Raw genomic sequence first — 22,073 nt, 5'->3', positions numbered from 1 at the left:
GTTAAGGCAGTTACTCGAGCGGTCATCGCTCTTCTGGAGTAACTGCATACTCGTCTGAGCAAATGCGAGAGGGCGGCGGGGAGAGCACCGAGCACCGCCCCAGCCCACCCCCCCCCCCCCCCCCCGCATTTGCTCGGATGAGTATGCAGTTACTCCAGAAGAGCGATGACCGCTCGAGTAACTGCCTTAACCGAGCGTGCTCGCTCATCTGTAGTCCTTATATATTAGCATCAGTCAGATATATGAACACACAGTGACCATTATCATTCTGTCTTGGTGACTGATGTGAAGCGCATACAGTGTCTGTTATCACAGAGCTGCATTCTGGCAAGGAGGAGATCTGTCCTATTTGTGCGCCTCTGTAACGATAAGAGATAATTCTGGAGTACAGGAGACTCTGTACATAGTGAACGAATGCAAGCTGCTATGTTATGTATGTAAATATCCATCCCTCTCACTATACATCTGAAGGAAGATTACATATATGCAGTCATGTGTCATAATCCTGAATGACAATCCGTTAGTTCTGGATATATGCAGGATTATTTAGTCTAAACGCCAGTAGATTTTAATTTGAATAAATGAAAGTCAATTTTTTGTTCTTTTCAGTGATTGTTTGCATTCTGTAAGGAATTTTTCTGCCGCTGCGATGGTTACAAAACTGGAATTGAAAAACTTGACAAGACAGTTTTTGTGAATGATGCTGCAGAAAGACGTGTCAAACTCACAAAAGATGAAACAGAGAAACAATTTGTTTTACAGATCATTGCCGGAGACCATAAAAAATATCCAACTGATGAAAGGGCTGTATCTGATTGCCTGAGCGCTCAGCCAATCACAGGCAGCACTCGGCCATTCATTGAATGACAGCTGAGTGCTGCCTGTGATTGGTCACAGCACTCAGCCAATCACAGGCAGCACTCAGCCATTCATTGAATGACAGCTGAGTGCTGCCTGTGATTGGTCATAGCACTCAGCCAATCACAGGCAGCGCTTGGCGATTCATTGAATTCAATGAATGGCTGAGTGCTGCCTGTGATTGGCTGAGTGCTGTGACCAATCACAGGCAGCACTCAGATGTCATTCAATGCAAGTCATACAATAACTTACATGTTTCTTTTCAGGTCCTTACATGCATAAGACTTAAAAGTAATAATGCGTGACTGTTGGATACCAAAGTGAATTCCTTCCCTTACAGGTTGCCTACTAATCAGTACATGTTCTCAAAATGTCATTTTTTTTTACTGCATTAATGTTTATGCAAATTCTGTCTGACTTTGGGGAGAAGAGCTATGTAGGTGCCTCAAGCTAGCTGGGATCTAAGATTTTGTCTTAGCCCAACGCAACTTCTAAAAATACTTGCAAGTACTCTAAAATTCTAACACTATTGTGCTGACACATAAATCCAGTAGGTACACCTCTCTGCCCCTCGGAGCTCAGTACAGCCGAAGGGCGCTTGTGTTTTTAAGTAAGGGGAAACTGTAGTGACCCAGAGGGTCCTCCAGGATGGCCACACATTCATTAGTCCTGTCACACATTGCTATGCGCTTCCAGGAGACATAGAAAGTGCCATACGTCAGAGAAACCTTGTTTCCACCTTCTTCCTAAGCTTGAAGCTTAAAGTTTGGGAACAGCTGGATGCTGATTGGCTGTATGTCATGCCCTGACTGATTGGACAAAGGGTTTGGTGAGAGCTCAGAGCGGGAAACTGTATAATGGGCCAGTATGCTGAGGGGAAGAAGAAAAACTGTGGGAACAAGACAGGAAGAGAAGGAGTTAGTGGGTTGTCTTTAGAGGTAGTCATCGGAGGTCAGCAGTGCGAGCAGCTAAAACATGCTTTTCAGCAGAGAAGCTAAGATTCATCAGCTCCCTAGTCTGCAGCAGTGAGGAGAGAAGCTGGAACCCATTCCACTAAAACAGTGGGTTACACAACACTCAGTTAAGTCAAAGCCAGAGATAGTCAAGAGGTCCATCTAAATCTCTACTCAAATAACCACATTACCATTCCTGTAAGGCCAACAGATAACTAGGCCTGTGGGAACTTCTACTGTGTCACCCCTAGATATATAGAGAGAGAGCGTTGGAGAGAACTGTGTTCATTCAGATTCAACCGCATTGCAACATGTTATTTTGCTGCTTGATCAATTTCTCTGCTAAACTTCTACAAGATTGCCCTTTTTGTGCTTTGTTACTGCATTCTAGCTTTAGTAAAACTGTGCACTTCCAGTTTACTAACCAAAACCTACCAGGACTTGTGTCAATTTATTTCCGCCATTGACCCTTATAGCACTGGATGAAGTACTGGCATCACATCACAAACCGCTGCTGCAGGGAATCCATACCATGAGAGTGTCCCCTTATACCGCTAGTGCCACTGCTGCAGGGAATCCATGACCTGTGAGTGTCCCCTTATACCGCTAGTGCCGCTGCTGGAGGGAATCCATAACATGTGAGCGCCCCCTTATACTGCTAGTGCAGTTGTTGCAGGGAATCCATAACATGTGCGCGTCCCCTTATACCACTAGTACAGCTGCTGCAGGGAATCCATAACATGTGAGCATCCCCTTATACCGCTAGTACAGCTGCTACAGGGAATCAATAACATGTGAGCATCCCCTTATACTGCAAGACTTCCATTTTTGTGCTTTCTTACTGCATTCAAGCTTTAGTAAAACTGTGCACTTCCTGTTTACTAACCAAAACCTACCAGGACTAGCGTCAATTTATTTCCGCCATTGACCCTTATAGTACTGGATGAAGTACTGGAATCACATCACAAACCGCTGCTGCAGGGAATCCATAACATGAGAGTGTCCCCTTATTATGCTAGTGCAGCTGCTGCAGGGAATCCATAACCTGTGAGTGTCCCCTTATACCGCTAGTGCCTCTGCTGGAGGGAATCCATAACATGTGAGCGTCCCCTTATACTGCTAGTGCAGTTGCTGCAGGGAATCCATAACATGTGAGCGTCCCCTTATACCACTAGTACAGCTGCTGCAGGGAATCCATAACATGTGAGCGTCCCCTTATACCACTAGTGCAGCTGCTGCAGGGAATCCATAACATGTGAGCGTCCCCTTATACCACTAGTACAGCTGCTGCAGGGAATCCATAACATGTGAGCTACCCCTTATACCGCTGGTGCAGCTGCTGCAGGGAATCCATAACATGTGAGCATCCCCTTTACCGCTAGTGCAGCTGCTGCAGGGAATCCATAACATGTGAGCGTCCCCTTATACCACTAGTACAGCTGCTGCAGGGAATCCATAACATGTGAGCGTCCCCTTATACCACTAGTACAGCTGCTGCAGGGAATCCATAACATGTGAGCATCCCCTTATACCACTAGTACAGCTGCTGCAGGGAATCCATAACATGTGAGCGTCCCCTTATACCACTAGTACAGCTGCTTCAGGGAATCCATAACATGTGAGCGCCCCCTTATACCGCTGGTGCAGCTGCTGCAGGGAATCCATAACATGTGAGCGTTCCCTTATACCACTAGTGTAGTTGCTGCAGGGAATCCATAACATGTGAGCGTCCCCTTATACCGCTGGTGCAGCTGCTGCAGGGAATCCATAACATGTGAGAATACCCATATACCCCTAGTACAGCTGCTGCAGGGAATCCATAACATGTGAGCATCCCCTTATACCACTAGTACAGCTGCTGCAGGGAATCCATAACATGTGAGCGTCCCCTTATACCGCTAGTGCAGCTGCTGCAGGGAATCCATAACATGTGAGCATCCCCTTATACCGCTAGTGCAGCTGCTGCAGGGAATCCATAACATGTGAGCATCCCCTTATACCGCTAGTGCAGCTGCTGCAGGGAATCCATAACATGTGAGTGTCCCCTTATACCAATAGTGCAGCTGCTCCTGGGAATCCATAACATGTGAGCATCCCCTTATACCACTAGTGTAGCTGCTGCAGGGAATCCATAACATGTGAGCGCCCCCTTATAGCACTAGTGCAGCTGCTGCAGGGAATCCATAACATGTGAGCATCCCCTTATACTGCTGGTGCAGCTGCTGCAGGAAATCCATAACATGTGAGCGCCATCTTATACCGCTAGTGCAGCAGCTGCTGGGAATCCATAACTTGTGAGCATCCCCTTATACTGCTGGTGCAGCTGCTGCAGGGAATCCATAACGTGTGAGCGTCCCCTTATACTGCTGGTGCAGCTGCTGCAGGGAATCCATAACAGGTGAGCGTCCCCTTATACCGCTAGTGCAGCTGCTGCAGGGACTCCATAACATGTGAGCATCCCCTTACACCGCTATTGCAACTGCTGCAGGGAATCCATAACATGTGAGCATCCCCTTATACCACTAGTGTAGCTGCTGCAGGGAATCCATAACATGTGAGCGTCCCCTTATACCGCTAGTGCAGCTGCTGCAGGGAATCCATAACATGTGAGCGCCCCCTTATGCCGCTAGTGTAGCTGCTGCAGGGAATCCATAACATGTGAGTGTCTCCTTATACCGCTAGTGCAATTGCTGCAAGGAATCCATAACATGTGCGTGTCATCTTATACCGCTAGTGCAGCTGCTGCAGGGAATCTATAACATGTGAGCATCCCTCTATACCGCTAGTGCAGCTGCTGCAGGGAATCCATAACATGTGAGCATCCCCTTATACTGCTAGTTCAGCTGCTGCAGGGAATCCATAACATGTGAGCGTCCCCTTATACCACTAGTGCAGCTGCTGCAGGGAATCCATAACATGTGAGCATTCCCTTATACTGCTAGTTCAGCTGCTGCAGGGAATCCATAACATGTGAGCGTCCCCCTTATACCACTAGTGCAGCTGCTGCAGGGAATCCATAACATGTGAGCATCCTCTTATACTGCTAGTTCAGCTGCTGCAGGGAATCCATAACATGTGAGCGTCCCCTTATACCACTAGTGCAGCTGCTGCAAGGAATCCATAACATGTGAGTGTCCCCTTATACCACTAGTGTAGCTGCTGCAGGGTATCTATAACATGTGAGCGTCCCCTTATACCGCTGGTGCAGCTGCTGCAGGGAATCCATAACATGTGAGCGTCCCCTTATACCGCTAGTGCAGCTGCTGCAGAGAATCCATAACATGTGAGCGCCCCCTTATACCACTAGTGCAGCTGCTGCAGGGAATCCATAACATGTGAGTGTCCCCTTATACCAATAGTGCAGCTACTGCTGGGAATCCATAACATGTGAGCGTCCCCTTATACTGCTGGTGCAGCTGCTGCAGGGAATCCATAACATGTGAGCGTCCCCTTATACCGCTAGTGCAGCTGCTGCAGAGAATCCATAACATGTGAGCGCCCCCTTATACCACTAGTGCAGCTGCTGCAGGGAATCCATAACATGTGAGTGTCCCCTTATACCAATAGTGCAGCTACTGCTGGGAATCCATAACATGTGAGCATCCCCTTATACTGCTGGTGCAGCTGCTGCAGGGAATCCATAACATGTGAGCATCCCCTTATACTGCTGGTGCAGCTGCTGCAGGGAATCCATAACATGTGAGTGCCCCCTTATACCGCTAGTGCAGCTGCTGCAGGGAATCCATAACATGTGAGCGCCCCCTTATACCGCTAGTGCAGCTGCTGCAGGGAATCCATAACATGTGAGCATCCCCTTATACTGCTGGTGCAGCTGCTGCAGGGAATCCATAACATGTGAGCGTCGCCTTATACTGCTAGTGCAGCTGCTGCAGGGAATCCATAACATCTGAGCGTCCCCTTATACTGCTGGTGCAGCTGCTGCAGGGAATCCATAACATGTGAGCATCCCCTTATACTGCTGGTGCAGCTGCTACAGGGAATCCATAACATGTGAGCGTCCCCTTATACTGCTGGTGCAGCTGCTGCAGGGAATCCATAACATGTGTGTCCCCTTACACCGCTAGTGCAGCTGCTGCAGGGAATTCATAACATGTGAGCGTCCCCTTATACCGCTAGTACAGCTGCTGCTGGGAATCCATAACATGTGAGCATCCCCTTATACCGCTAGTGCAGCTGCTGCTCGGAATCCATAACATGTGAGCATCCCCTTATACCGCTAGTGCAGCTGCTGCAGGGAATTCATGACATGTGAGTGTCCCCTTATACTGCTAGTGCAGCTGCTGCAGGGAATCCATAACATGTGAGCATCCCCTTATACCGCTAGTGCAGTGCTGCAGGGAATCCATAACATGTGAGTGTCCCCTTATACTGCTAGTGCAGCTGCTGCAGGGAATCCATAACGTGTGAGTGTCCCCTTATACCACTAGTGCAGCTGCTGCAGGGAATCCATAACATGTGAGCGTCCCCTTATACCGCTAGTGCAGCTGCTGCAGGGAATCCATAACATGTGAGCGTCCTCTTATATCGCTAGTGGAGCTGCAGCAGGGAATCCATAACATGTGAGCGTCCTCTTATACCGCTAGTGCAACTGCTGCAGGGAATCCATAACACGTGAGTGTCTCCTTATACCGCTAGTGTAGCTGCTGCAGGGAATCCATAACATGTGAGCATCCCCTTATACCGCTAGTGCAGCTGCTGCAGGGAATTCATAACATGTGAGCGTCCCCTTATACCGCTAGTGCAACTGCTGCAGGGAATCCATAACACGTGAGTATCTCCTTATACCACTAGTGTAGCTGCTGCAGGGAATCCATTACATGTGAGCGTCCCCTTATACCGCTAGTGCAGCTGCTGCAGGGAATCCATTACATGTGAGCATCCCCTTATACTGCTAGTGCAGCTGCTGCAGGGAATCCATAACATGTGAGTGTCCCCTTATACCACTAGTGCAGCTGCTGCAGGGAATCCATAACATGTGACCGTCCCCTTATACCACTAGTACAGCTGCTGCAGGGAATCCATAACATGTGAGCGTCCCCTTATACCGCTAGTGCAGCTGCTGCAGGGAATCCATAACATGTGAGCGTCCTCTTATATCGCTAGTGGAGCTGCAGCAGGGAATCCATAACATGTGAGCGTCCTCTTATATCGCTAGTGGAGCTGCAGCAGGGAATCCATAACATGTGAGCGTCCCCTTATACCACTAGTGCAGCTGCTGCAGGGAATCCATAACATGTGAGCATCCGCTTACACCGCTAGTGCAGCTGCTGCAGGGAATCCATAACATGTGAGCATCCCCTTATACCACTAGTGCAGCTGCTGCAGGGAATCCATAACATGTGAGCGTCCCCTTATACCACTAGTGCAGCTGCTGCAGGGAATCCATAACATGTGAGTGTCCCCTTACACCACTAGTGCAGTGGCTGCAGGGAATCCATAACATGTGAGCACCCCTTATACCGCTAGTGCAACTGCTGCAGGGAATCCATAACACGTGAGTGTCTCCTTATACCGCTAGTGTAGCTGCTGCAGGGAATCCATAACACGTGAGCGTCCCCTTATACCACTAGTGCAGCTGCTGCAGGGAATCCATAACATGTGAGCGTCCCCTTATACCACTAGTACAGCTGCTGCAGGGAATCCATAACATGTGAGCGTCCCCTTATACCGCTAGTGCAGCTGCTGCAGGGAATCCATAACATGTGAGCGTCCTCTTATATCGCTAGTGGAGCTGCAGCAGGGAATCCATAACATGTGAGCGTCCTCTTATATCGCTAGTGGAGCTGCAGCAGGGAATCCATAACATGTGAGCGTCCCCTTATACCGCTAGTGCAGCTGCTGCAGGGAATCCATAACATGTGAACGTCCCCTTATACCACTAGTGTAGCTGCTGCAGGGAATCCATAACATGTGAGCGTCCCCTTATACCACTAGTACAGCTGCTGCAGGGAATCCATAACATGTGAGCATCCCCTTATACCGCTAGTGCAGCTGCTGCAGGGAATCCATAACATGTGAGCATCCGCTTACACCGCTAGTGCAGCTGCTGCAGGGAATCCATAACATGTGAGCATCCCCTTATACCACTAGTGCAGCTGCTGCAGGGAATCCATAACATGTGAGCGTCCCCTTATACCACTAGTGCAGCTGCTGCAGGGAATCCATAACATGTGAGTGTCCCCTTACACCACTAGTGCAGTGGCTGCAGGGAATCCATAACATGTGAGCACCCCTTATACCGCTAGTGCAACTGCTGCAGGGAATCCATAACACGTGAGTGTCTCCTTATACCGCTAGTGTAGCTGCTGCAGGGAATCCATAACATGTGAGCGTCCCCTTATACCGCTAGTACAGCTGCTGCAGGGAATCCATAACATGTGAGCATCCGCTTACACCGCTAGTGCAGCTGCTGCAGGGAATCCATAACATGTGAGCATCCCCTTATACCACTAGTGCAGCTGCTGCAGGGAATCCATAACATGTGAGCGTCCCCTTATACCACTAGTGCAGCTGCTGCAGGGAATCCATAACATGTGAGCATCCCCTTATACCACTAGTGCAGCTGCTGCAGGGAATCCATAACATGTGAGTGTCCCCTTACACCACTAGTGCAGTGGCTGCAGGGAATCCATAACATGTGAGCACCCCTTATACCGCTAGTGCAACTGCTGCAGGGAATCCATAACACGTGAGTGTCTCCTTATACCGCTAGTGTAGCTGCTGCAGGGAATCCATAACATGTGAGCATCCCCTTATACCGCTAGTATACCCGGGGATCTGGTACCTTCCAACAACACTATCTGCTTAGTTAGAGTAGCAGGATCCCCGCTGTCAGTAGTCAGCCAAGACTCCGCCTTAAAAGATGCCTGTGATGGTTAAAAGCCCATTAGTGAGATGTAAGAAGGGAAATTGGCGGCCACTGAAGGTGGATTCACACGGGCAAGAAAAATCAGGCGATTTTTGGCTGATGCGATAGTAAAAAAGCAGATTGTGAAACCAATGATTTTTAACAGTTTCCTTCCCATCAGCGATATTTTCACTCATGCGGTGTTGAGAGAACAAAAAAATGGCGGCATGTCGTATTCTTTCAGTGATGTGCGTTTTTTTATCTCCCATGTTCCCCTATGGAGCCTGCTTTTTATCACATCGCAGCAGACGTGTAGCTAAGCGATTTTAACATTAGAAAGTCCCACTGGCTTCTGTGATTAAAAAAAGGGCGCGATGATTCTAAAAAAAATAAATGCGTCGCGGCACGAAAACGGCGGGAGCAAAGAAACGATTATTCCATGATTTTCTCACGGCAAAATCGCGATCGCCCGTGTGATACTAGCCTAGGAGGTTAACAGCGCTTTATGAGAGTTCACGGACGGCAGCGAGGGCGCACTTAGGGTTTTTGCACACTAATTGACTTCTACGGGCGAATGTCCTCCGATGAATCCCCTCAGAGCCGGACACGATGTGATGATGGCTCTACACAGCCCATCAGTCTGCGGACCCTGCTGCCTGCAGTCGGTCCGTACGCTCTCCATGCGCCGTCAGACGGACAGTAAGCAGACAGACGCCCCCATGAATAACCCATAAATCAGTGCATGTATCCCCCCAGCGACTCCCTCAGCGATTGCATTGTCAGCAGTTTCATAAGTTCAAAATGTGTTTCTTTGCGCAACCAAATACACGCATGCGAACGAACGCCCCGAACGCAATGGGTGTAACGGTCAGCTTATTTCATGCGCAAATATTTTTATGCAAATCCGGCCGTGTGAATTCAGCCGTAGGTTTGTGTCACATGAGGGACGCAGAAAGTAGAACCTAGGTTTCACTGGGTTTGTTCACATGCGCGCGTTTGGCGTTCACCATTCGATCGTACATAAAATACCCAGCATGCTCTATTTTCCTGCACATTTGCGCAGGGAGGGAACAAATCTTCAACTCATTAAATGAATTGGCCATGTCTATGGCTGAGAGCGTCGGTGCGGGTATTCTGCGCATGCAAAAAGTACCGGAAATACACTGATCACATGCAAAAACGAAATGCCCATTCAGCAAAAACGCAGCACAAATACGCTTACAGTCATGGTACAGCGGACGTAAGGGGCTTTTACACGTAACGATTATCATCAGTTTATGGCTGGATCTGCAGTTGGGACCCCACAGGGCGCTGAGCGAGAAACTGCTCTGTAGTCGCTAGTTGCTGCATATCAGCGCGCCAATCTCATGCCCCCCCGCATCTCCTCGCTGCTGTAGGGCATTGCCCCTGGACTCGGTCTGCAGCACTCGGCGTTCTTGTTCTCCTCGTCCGTCTCTCAGGATCCCATCATCCTCCTCTAATGAATTGGACCTTCTGGATTAGGAGATTTAACCCTTTTTATATCTGGAAGGCAGAAAAGTAACTTGAAATTCCTGAGCCCCAATGTAGGGAGCAGAACAGGTCCCCGCCGACAAGATGCCATTTACATTACTGGTGTCTTCTTGTATGTCAGAGCGCCCCCTTCAGGCAGCTGAGCCCAGGTGTGATGCTTCCTCTGCACCTCCTATAGCTACACCTCCGCTGGGAGGGGTCAGCTCTTCCTGAGTGATGAGTCCCCCCCCCCAATAGTATATATTGAGGTGTAGCATCCAGGTGAAGGCATATAACGCTGCCATCAGAAGAAGAGAAGGACTGAGCCCATCATGAGACGCCTCAGCCTGTGTCTCCTGCTCCTCCTCGCTGCCACCTGGAGCCTCAGCTGTAAGTGTCACCGGCGCCCCCCATAGGTCACGCCTGCGTTGGGTCTCAGTTCAGGGTTTACGTCTCTGTTCTGTTTATGGAGCAGAGAAATGGAAATAATCGGAACAAGGGAAAGCAAACAGAACGGTTTCTGTTGTTTAAGGACGTGGGGTTGGTGGGGGTCCTCGTTGGTGGATTTTTGCCAACCACATTTCTCCAGTCCTGTAGGACAATCCACATGTGACCCGAGTCAGACTTTCTTTTTTTCTGTCTGTGTAAATATAGCTTAAGGGGGGCACTTGCTATTGGGGCCACTAAAATAGCAGAGCTAAAAATATATGTTGTGATTGGGATCAGCCGCACCCCATGCCTTTTTTTTTTTACCTTGGCCAGTATTTTTTTTGTGACAAAGGTGGCAGCCCTAGTCGTGGTAACTTGTGGGTCATACTACAACCCCATTGACTTCAGTGAGAGTGTGAGGGGGCGGGGCTACACAGCGATCTCTGGTCGCACATCCAAACTCGCCATGTAAGCCCAGCCTAATAGGTGGTCAGTAACATGAGGGGGTCATTATATATCAGGTGACAGCGGGGCTTATACTGCCTCCTGCTGGTGGGTAGTAATCAACAATAATCCTATGTGATCACCATAGGGGGCGGACCGCGGCTGGTACGGAGTCTGAGCTCAGCTCTGCGCCATTCCCCCTCGGTGGTGAGGACCGCGGTCAGCTCCATGTCTCCACATTACCCCAACAAGCCGGCATGGTGGGGGGCAGTTACATCTTTACATCTCCCTCTCTAAACCTGTAAAATGTAGTCAGAAATGTTTAGAATGTCTCTAAATGGAATGTTTTGTGTCTTTTAGCGGATGGCAGCGTCATTCCCTTCTGTGATTCTGGCAGGGGAATTTGTCGTCAGTTCTGTAAGGTCAACGAGCAGCCACGTGTTTCTAAAGACTGTGAAAAGTAAGTGACATGGATTTATGGCGGCAGCATGCCCGTCCCCGTACCATCAGTTACAGCCATAGTGCCCCCATTAATAATGCCCCCCACCTATCCTGCCTCCTTCTAGCCCTGCCCTCACCGCCACCCTATATTAGGGCCATAGACCCTCCATACAGTGTTCAGTCCTGATGACTGTTTCCACTAGTCATGTGACATCACTGATCTCCGATTATCTAATAGTACTGTGACAGGAGTGACGTCATCCTCATCATCCTCCTCTCTTTCTGTTCCAGATTCTGTTGTGTACCTTACCGGTAATAGAAGAAGATGGTGAAAAGTTATAAATATGGCTGACCAGAGTTTAATAACAGAGGAAAAGCGACCGCAATGTGATCTACAATAAAAGTACACCAACTCTCATCATCCTGGTGTTATAACTGCCAGCATGGAGCCGGGGCGCAGAATGATGGGTGTAGTGATACTATTCCACCACTAGGTGGCTCCAGCATACCATGTCCAACTTTGTGCAATCATTACTTAAAAAGGAAAAAGTTTGGTCCGTTGTGGCCAGCAGAGTGATTGTTTCCTGGAAGAGACACCAAGTAATCCTGTAGATGTGAGGCATCATGTATGTTCGTTAGCCATTAAAAGGCCTCATGTCTACAAGATTACTCAGTTTCTCTTACTGAAACTCAGCCTGAGGGTGCGGGCAGACGAGCGTAGGCGTATTTACGTTCGCACGAGCGCAACGTATAATCGCCCGAGCGATCGTTTTTCACCGATCACGACCAGAGCTAGAAAGCGTATTTTCGTTTGTTCCTACTTTGCAAACGGTCTTTTCGGCGATCGAATATGCGTTGGCGCGTATTTCGGTCGCATATGTTCCGGGTTTTTTTCGGGTTGCCGTTTTTACGCGCCGTAAAATCGCCCATGTGAACGAATACATTCGAAACCATTGCCTCAGATGGTCACGTATATACGTTTGGTCGCAAAAACGCGCCGTTTATGCGCTCGTCTGCCCGCACCCTGATATTGCGCTTACGCACGTACGATGTCCGTGCGGATGTGAGAGGGGAGTAGCGATGCTCCGCCGCCACGTATTGCCCAGTGTTTCCCATTGTTTTCAATAAGAAACCTTGCATCGACCCATTGAGAACAATGGGCATTGTGTTGCGAGGGAACGCCCAAAGATGGGGCAATTTTTTTCCTGCACTCCAATGTGTGAAAAAGAAATGTTAAGTGCCGATCCTGCGCAATTATGCTTTTTGTGTGTAAAAAAAATAAATAAAATAAATAAATAATAAAAAAATAAAACAGATTGCATTACAAGTCAAAATTGCAAAAATGCTTAAAAATCATACAAAAGCGTAACATGTTTTATGGATTGCAATTGTCTGTGTGAGAACAGCCTTAGACCGCCTGCAGACGGGCGGCGAGGATTATCGCCGTGGGACCCGACCCAAGCGCGTGCAGAGAGCGGCGCGTACTCACGGCTCTGGCTGTTTGATGTGCTGGCTGCCGGCGCATGCGCAGACTGGAGCCGGTGGCGGGCGAGTGACGTTTCTGTGTGCGGCTCGCAGAGCCCCGCACAGAAATAGAACACGCCGCGGTTTGTTTGCCGCGCGAGATTTCGTGCAGCCAAACCACGGCCGTCTGCATAGGATTGAGTTTGTTAACGCAGTCCTATGCAGGCTTCCAGCGGTGAAAATCTTGCCGCGGATTTCCGCTCGTGTGCAGGCGCCCTTAGGGCTTATTCAGAGGTATGTCGGGCAGGTTTTCACGACCGGCCGGTATACACTGCCCCTCTCTGGAAAGGGAGGAGGCGGGACGGGACAGGAGCTAGTGCACTGAACTCCCGCCTCCTCTCCGACCCTCACCACTGTTTGCAATTGGATGGTCAGGATGGGGGTGGAGCTAAGTTCCACCCCCTCCCATTGCAAACAGTAGCGAGGGGCGGAGAGGAGACAGGAGTTCATTGCACTAGCTCCTGTCCCGCCTCCTCCCCTTCCATAGAGGAGCAGCGTATATCTGCCGACCGACATCCACCCGTCTGGATAAGCCCTAAGGCTGCTCACTCAAGTGTTGAGAAAAGGCCGGCAGAAACGAAATTTTGCGCATTTATAAATGCATGCCACGTTGTTTGATGGCGCTTTTTAACGCACCCGTCACTGTGATGTGGGAGGAGAAGCGTTAAAACGCACAAAAATAGAGCCGACAGTCTTCAAAAATTAGGCGTTAGAAGCGCTGTGTTCGAGCGCTAATCTGCGAGGCTCCATTGAATTCAATGGCGCCATTGTACTGTGTTTAACACGGTAAAAAGCGTCCTGTGGGAGAATGGCCTTAGAGTTTGTTCTCATTGGCGTAAGTGCATTTGGTCCCAGCACCCCCCAAAAGTCTGGTCAGACGCTCCTCTCTACTGGTGATCTGTAGGGAGCGTCCTGAGCCCGGTCACCTTGTGTCCCCTCACACATCCACTGGTCCGAACACCTCCTAACAGTCTGGTCAGATGTTCCTCTCTACTGGTGGCCTGTAGGGGGCATCCTGAGCCCGGTCTCCTTGTGTGCCCTCATCCACTGGTCCCAACACCTCCTAACAGTCTGGTCAGATGCTCCTCTCTACTGGTGGTCTGTAGGGGGCATCCTGAGCCCGGTCACCTTGTGTGCCCTCACACATCCACTGGTCCCAACACCCCCTAACAGTCTGGTCAGACACTCCTTTCTACTGGTGGTCTGTAGGGGCCTCCTGAGCCCGGTCACCTTGTGTGCCCTCACACATACACTGGTCCTAACACCCCCTAACAGTCTGGTCAGATGTTCCTCTCTACTGGTGGCCTGTAGGGGGCATCCTGAGCCCGGTCACCTTGTGTGCCCTCACACATACACTGGTCCTAACACCCCCTAACAGTCTGGTCAGATGCTCATCTCTACTGGTGGTCTGTAGGGGGCGTCCTGAGCCCGGTCACCTTGTGTGCCCCCATCCGCTGGTCACAACACCACCTAACAGTCTGGTCAGACCCTCCTCTCTACTGGTGATCTGTAGGGGCGTCCTGAGCCCGGTCACCTTGTGTGCCCTCACACATCCACTGATCCCAACACCTCCTAACAGTCTGGTCAGATGCTCATCTCTACTGGTGGTCTGTAGGGGGCGTCCTGAGCCTGGTCACCTTGTGTGCCCCCATCCACTGGTCCTAATACCCCCTAATAGTCTGATCAGATGCTCCTCTCTACTGGTAGTCTATAGGGGGTATCCTGAGCCCGGTCACCCTGTGTGCCCCCATCCACTGGTCCCAACACCCCCTAACAGTCTGGTCAGAATGGCCAGTGGGGGACAATTCATGGATACGACCATCCAGCTTCTCACATCCCAATAATGCGCCCCCCTCTGGTAAGGGGGTGAAATCTTTTCTCTGCATCGTAGAGGCGTCTAGCAGCCAACAAGCTCTATACAAGCAGAAGAAGAGGTCACTACAAACAAGGAGCCTCCGAGAGCTTCTTGTAGGCCAAGAGACCCACTTTTAGGGTCTCCGGTGACAAGACCATCCATCTAATCACCACAACTCTCATCATTTACAGATCTGCCTGAGATGGAGCTGCATGCCAAGTCTTACAGCTCATACAATATCGTATATTCGGCAGGGGTTTGTTAGTTTTTTTATAATTGGGAAGGAGTTGGGCACATGCAGTCACATTGGTCTCGTTAAGTCTCTCCCTCATGTCCATTTCACTGTAGGTCATTGTCCCTGGATTCAGTCTGTAACACTTGGTGTCTTTGTTCTCCTCATCCATGTCTCAGGATCTCATCATCCTCCTGTAATGAAGTTATCTACTGGATGATGTGATTTGGTTCTTTTCTCTATCTGGGAGGGGTCGGCTCTTCCTGAGTGATGAGTCCCCCCCCCCAATAGTATATATTGAGGTGTAGCATCCAGGTGAAGGCATATAACGCTGCCATCAGAAGAAGAGAAGGACTGAGCCCATCATGAGACGTCTCAGCCTGTGTCTCCTGCTCCTCCTCGCTGCCACCTGGAGCCTCAGCAGTAAGTGTCATGCCCCCATGTCGGAGGGGTTGTTACAATTGTATCCAGTCCACACAATCATCTGTGAGGTGCAGTAAACTCCATCATCAGCTCAGATCTCCTTCCAGTCCTGCTAGTTTGCTACAATGTGTCAGTGCAGGTGTCATAGACCAGTGTGGAGTCTGTAGGATTGTCTGGGCTGGATACAATTGTATCAGACCTTCAGCTATGAGCTATATTAACCCCTTGGTAACCAGCCTATTTTAAGGACCAAGCGATTGCCGCTATCGTTGCATTACAAGAGCCCAAACTCGCTGACAGCCGTACGACGACTTGTGTGTTTGTAGGAGGAGTTGTATATTTTACAGGCTGCACTCCGGGGTCCATATAATGTGTTGCAGAACTTTTGTTCTATTTTTTTTGAGGGGGGGGGGGGGGGGGTGAGATAGAGAACCAACCAGAAATTCTGCCATTGTTTGGGGGTTTTGATCTTATGGCATTCAGTAAGAATACTCTGATGACGTTCCTATCTGATCGGCACGATTACTGCGACGTTACGTTTAGAGAGAATTTTTAAACTTCAGCACCAAAAAGACATGTTTATAAAGATCAGCAACGGGCCGTTGTTCTCTTCCAGCAGCGGAGCGCTCGTTACTTCTTACAATTATTTTATGGTGTTCACCATGTGAGGAAAATAACCAAACATTGTCTGGGTCATTACCAGATTGGTTTTTTGTATTACGCCAATTTAAAAAGGCTTTTTCTGGGGGAAAAATATGGGGGTTTTTATACTGGGTTTTTTTTTTTCTAAATTAAACTTTATTGAACAGTTTTTGACACTATTCTTTAGTCTCTCATGTGATTGTTCGAATGTTGGATAATACACCGCATTAATGTAATAATCGTTATTTGTATACCGCCAACTTATTCCGCAGCTTTCGTGGCACACGGGGAACACAAACCATACGGAGTTACATGTGGTATTCAATTATGTGGAAACAAAGGGGGTGGGTGATACAGAAGGGACAGGCAGTGGAGTGAGGGGCAACACACAATGTGATGATAACACGTGATGTACAGTTTTTAGGACACAAACGTGGTGGGGGTAGTACAGGAGGTGCGGGGCAGGGGCATATTGTGGGGACTACATCAGGAGGTTTGGTATGCTTCTTTGAAGAGGTGCATCGGGGATTGTCTGGATGTTTGGGGGTAGAGCGTTCCAGAGGATCGGTGCTGCTCTAGAGAGGTCCTGGAGGCGGCAATGAGAGCGTCATATTAGAGGGGTGTTTAGTTGAGTGTGTTAGCGGATCAGAGTGTGCAGGTTGGGTGATGTACGGACAGGAGGGAAGCGATATACGTAGGCATTATGGGTGAAGGTGAGGAGTTCATGTTGTGCATTCTACTAATCTATGACAGCAGCTGGAGGCAGGGTCTCATAGGCTGAGTTACATATCCCGCAGCGCTTACAAGAAAGGGGAACAGAAACAAAACCACGGTTACATAGTAATCAGCTGATGGAGGCAGTACAGGCGAGGGTCCTGCTCCAATGAGCTTACATACTACAAGTAATGGGGGGGATACAGAAGGTAAAGGGGCTGGAGATGTGGAGATGGAGAGTGAGGGGTGCTACACACACAGACAATGGTCCGGCCGTATAGTGGCTGAATCGGTGTGACTGCCGGGGGCAGTTGATTATATCTAGCAGGGATTGCAGTCAGTAGGTCAGGGAGCATGTTATCAGGCGCAGTACAGAGGGGTTTGGTTTAGGGGATGCGGTATGCCTCCCTGAAGAGGTGAGATTTTAGAGCACGCCTGAAGTTGTGTGAGTCCTGGATTGCCCAGCTAGCTTGAGGGAAGGGAGTTCTAGAGGACCGGTGCTGCTCTGGAGAAGTCTTGGAGGGGGGAATGAGAGCTTCGAATTAAAGGGGCACTTAATCTGATTTCATTAGCAGAGCAGAGGGCGCGGGCTGGGTGGTAGATTAAGATGAGGGAGGCAATATAGGGCAGCGCTGCACTGTGGAGGGCTTTGTGGATGAGGGTGGTGAGTTTAAATGGAATTCTGTATTTGACTGGCAGCCGGTGCCGATGGGTAACAGAAGGAGCCAACGCCCTGTGTCATCTGCTTACATGTTGTAGTTGCTATTGATTGTGGCATGTAAGGGGTCTGAGGTTTCTCCATATTAGAGCGGGAGACCTGCTATATGCGCAGGCTTAAAGCCCATTAGTGATGTCAGTATTGGGCTTCACTAAGGGTGCATTCACACGGGCACAATTCGCATTGCACCGCACATCTCCATGCTCTATTCTCGTGTGAGATTCCGAAAAAAATAGAACATGCTGTGAGAGAAAAATTGCCGGTGTGAATACACCCAATGCAAGGAATGGCTTATATTTTTGTGTGAATGTTGTCTCGCAATGCGCGCGAACTTGCACGATTTTCTTGCTCATGTATGTAGCCTTAGGGGTTAAATGGAACGTGTCACTTCTGAACATCACCATAAACTAAATTATGGTCCTGATTGGGAAGGCTACCGGGAGCCGGGGAATATATGCTTCATACTGACACGCTGCCGCGTTCCCTCGCTGTCCGCTGGTGAAGTTTGTGGGCAGTCTGGGAAACTGACTCTTCTCAGACCTCTGTATGCGCACGCTCACATAGAAGTCTAGCAACGGGGGAACGAGCGAGCATAGAAAATATATCCCCCGGCTCCCCGTCAGCTCCTCCATCAGGATCATAACCTGGTTTAGGCCCCTTTCACATGTGCATAATACACGGCGCAAATCCACTTGTGTGAAGGAGCCCTTAGTGGGAGATGAAGCTGAGTGCTGATGGCTTGGTCCTTAGAATGCAAATACAGCTTTCTGTATCTTGGCCACTAGATGGCGACTCAGTACTATATGTGGTCAGTAACATGATGGGTCTTGATGTACATCAGGTGATGGCTGGACGTCTACTGCCTCCTGCTGGTGAAAGGAAGACGGCAATATTTCCATGATAACCAGACATATACTACGTCCAAGGGTGGGCCGACCCCGGGGAAGGGGCCTGAGCTCAGCTTTCATGCATGCCCCGTGGTGCAGTGAATCTGTGCACATTGTACCACCCTGGAAGAGATGGCACACAAGTCAGGATGGAGGGGGGCATCGCCTCTATGAACATTTCTGTCCGCAGGCGTTGTCTCTCACTTGTACTTCCTTTGCAGGTGGGGGCGCCATTCCTGCCATCTGGGGGTGTGATAGCTTCATGGGATCCTGTCGCCTGGCCTGTTTTGCCCGAGAGTCTCCAATTGGCCAGAAAGAATGTGCAGAGGGATTACTGTAAGTGACACGGACTGATACCAGCAGCGTGCCCATACCACAGTTACCTCATAAGTGCCCCTGCCATGCTGCCCCCATTAACCCCTTAGTGATGCAGCCTATTTTAGACTTAAAAGTGTTTTGTCATTAGAAAAAACAAAAATCGATACTTACCAATTCCTCCCCCGGTCGTCTTCTAATCAAATCTTCTCCTCACTGATCTTCTCCGGTCCCCCGGGTCACCTCACCTCCAGCGGGCCGGATCCTCTTCTTGTTATGGAGCATCCATTTCCGGCGTTCTCCTTCCAGCAGGTCGGTGTACTCGGTCACTAGTGACATAACATTCGCTGCCTAGCAGGGAATGCTGATCTATTGCCGAGACTGCGCATGTACTACTGCAGAGAGAAAGCACGCATGCGCAGTCTTGGCAGTAGCTCGGCACTTCCTGCTAGGCTATGAATGCTACGTCACTGACCTGCAGGAAGGAGACTGCCTGTGAATGGCCGCTATGTGACTGGAAGAAGAATCGACCAGCTGGGGGCGCCGTGACCCAGGGACTGCAGGAGCCAGAAGATGTGTAAGAAGACTGACGGGGAGGAACAGGAAGTGTGGAATTTTTTTTTCTAATGACCGAACCCCTTTAAGGACACAAACATTTGGGGGGGATTTTCACCTACACTTTTCAAAGCCATACCTTTTGTTATTTTCCGTCCCCACGGCCGGACGAGGGCTGCGTTTTATAAACTGTAGTTTATTTTGGTACTATTTTTGCGTACATCTAATGTATTGCGGAACTTTTATAAATTTGTTTTTGAAGGATTGGGAGAAAAGTCTGCCATTGTTTTACAATGTTAATCATGCAGCATAAATGACATGATACATTTTTCCTACTAGTTGGTATAATAACATCAAAATTCTATATTTTTCAGGTTTTTCCACTTTTGAACAATAAAAAACTATTTTTTCATGTATATATTTTTTGCATCGCTTCATTCCAAGTCCCAGAAATCGAGGAGCTTGTATTGTTGTGTGATGAGGTGTAGTTTTTATTAGTACCATTTTGGCCATTTTGATCAGTTTTACTGTTTTTTTCTATTTGTTTATTTTTAGACAAAGGGGAAACTGCGCAAAAAGGAGTTTTGTTGCAATTTTTTTACGTGTACAATTTTTTTTGTTTTTATTTATTTTTTTTACATTTTTTTTTATGACCCTGCAGGAAACTTGAACCAGAAAAGCTATGATCGCTACTGCAAAGCATTATCACTTCCAACAGCAATCACAAACCATGGAAGGCCCGCATGCCATTGTCTGGTGTCTGTTTACAATGGCAAACACGATTACATAGCAGAGGGCTGATGACGCCACAGAGTGGCATTTAAGGGGTTAACAGCCCGCGGGAAGCTGCCTGTCGTTCCCAGCCGGCTCACTCTATGGATGACGCGGCCTCCGTTTCTGAGCCTGTGCGATCTACACTACATAGGTTTATGTCCTGTGGCGTTAAGGGCTTACTAATGTCCCCCTGTTTATACTGCCTACTGCTTGCCCTGCCCCACACCTCACCCAAAAGACCTGCCATACTGTGCTCAGTCCTGATGACTGTCTCCACTAGCCGTATGACATCACTGATCTCCACATACCTAATAGTGACATCACCGCTCATCATCCTCGCTTTATCTTCCTGCAGGTGTTGCGTCCCAACTGGTCTCAGCGACTTCTGGTGATAGAAGATAGTGGAAGATAATAAATATCGCTGTTCGAGATCCAATATCAACCGAGGAAAACTATCTACAACCAAAGTGACCGCCGCGCGATATGTAATAAAAGTACTACAACTCTCATCATTCTAGTGTTATTCTGACTGTCATTGCTGAGCAGGTTTGCAGAACAATGGGTGTAGTGATACTATTCCACCTCTAGATGGCGCCACAGTGTCTCCCTCTATGAATGGCCTGGATATCCCCAGTATACAGTCCGCATTGGGGCTTCCCTGTATACTTCCAGTCAGCATTTCGAGCTGCACCTCTTTGGTCACAAACATATCTTAACTCCATAGGTGGTCCTTGTTTTGTGGAACTAATGTAAAACTATGTATCTGTTCATATGGCCAGATTTAACCCCTGTGTATAGAGCTGAGCCCATTAGTTACACTGCGGGTGTCAGCCCTCTTTGTAAGTTGACACCTGCTGGCAATAGCTGCAATCCGCCTTGATGCTGGCCGTGCTGTTTTTAAATGCCACCATCGGTTCTGGTACCGATCAGTTATTTTGGGGCGTGGCTTAATAAACATGCGTTTTTACCCTTTATTCCACCTGGAAATGTATGAATAAACCGACAACTGGCATCAGCATTCTTATATTGTGCCGCTACACTCCAGGATACGTTGTACTAAGATGCCAGGCGCCAACGCAATGTAATAAGGTGAGAACCGCAGAGCCCCTCCACATTGGGCCACTAGCCACTGACACCTTCATTAAAATACATGGGTTCAGGGCTCACTCATGATCTATTATAGTCGGGGTTCTACATGGAACTCGAGATCTACTATAGTCGGGGTTCTACATGGAACTCATGATCTACTATAGTCGGGGTTCTACATGGAACTCGTGACCTACTATAGTCGGGGTTCTACATGGAACTCGTGACCTACTATAGTCGGGGTTCTACATGGAACTCGTGACCTACTATAGTCGGGGTTCTACATGGAACTCATGATCTACTATAGTCGGGGTTCTACATGGAACTCGTGACCTACTATAGTCGGGGTTCTACATGGAACTCGTGACCTACTATAGTCGGGGTTCTACATGGAACTCATGATCTACTATAGTCGGGGTTCTACATGGAACTCATGATCTACTATAGTCGGGGTTCTACATGGAACTCGTGACCTACTATAGTCAGGGTCATACATGGAACTTGGGACCTACTATAGTCAGGGGTCATACATGGTACTCGGGACCTACTATAGTCAGGGTCGTACATGGTAGTCGGGACCTACTATAGTCAGGGTCGTACATGGAACTTGTGACCTACTATAGTCAGGGTCGTACATGGAACTTGTGACCTACTATAGTTGGGGTCGTACATGGTAGTCGTGACCTACTATAGTTGGGGTCGTACATGGTAGTCGTGACCTACTATAGTTGGGGTCGTACATGGAACTTGTGACCTACTATAGTCGGGGTCGTACATGGAACTCGCAAGCTACTATTGTAGCCTTCAGGCACTAGGTTGGAGTCTTGGGTGGTAGCCAGCAAGGGCAGGCAACGTGGTCAGGCA

The 22,073-nt window shown here is 48.9% G+C and overlaps 2 long non-coding RNA genes across 2 annotated transcripts in view; both read left to right on the top strand.

Annotated features, from left to right (window-relative positions):
- LOC136615085 (uncharacterized) overlaps positions 1-11,905 on the top strand; it is a 33,955-nt gene extending 22,050 nt beyond the window's left edge. Inside the window, exons 2-3 of the long non-coding RNA XR_010790972.1 lie at positions 11,404-11,503; positions 11,776-11,905. This is a non-coding gene — a long non-coding RNA (uncharacterized lncRNA). The remainder of the gene's footprint in view (positions 1-11,403; positions 11,504-11,775) is intronic.
- Positions 11,906-15,342: 3,437 nt separating this feature from the next.
- On the top strand, positions 15,343-21,058 carry LOC136615074 (uncharacterized). Its single transcript, XR_010790971.1, has 3 exons — positions 15,343-15,518; positions 18,701-18,815; positions 20,479-21,058. It is a non-coding gene; the product is annotated as an uncharacterized lncRNA (long non-coding RNA).
- Positions 21,059-22,073: the final 1,015 nt, after the last annotated feature.

This window comes from Eleutherodactylus coqui, chromosome 1 (genome assembly GCF_035609145.1).
Source record: "Eleutherodactylus coqui strain aEleCoq1 chromosome 1, aEleCoq1.hap1, whole genome shotgun sequence".
NCBI lineage: Eukaryota > Metazoa > Chordata > Amphibia > Anura > Eleutherodactylidae > Eleutherodactylus > Eleutherodactylus coqui.
This window is presented reverse-complemented; position numbering and strand designations above follow the sequence as displayed.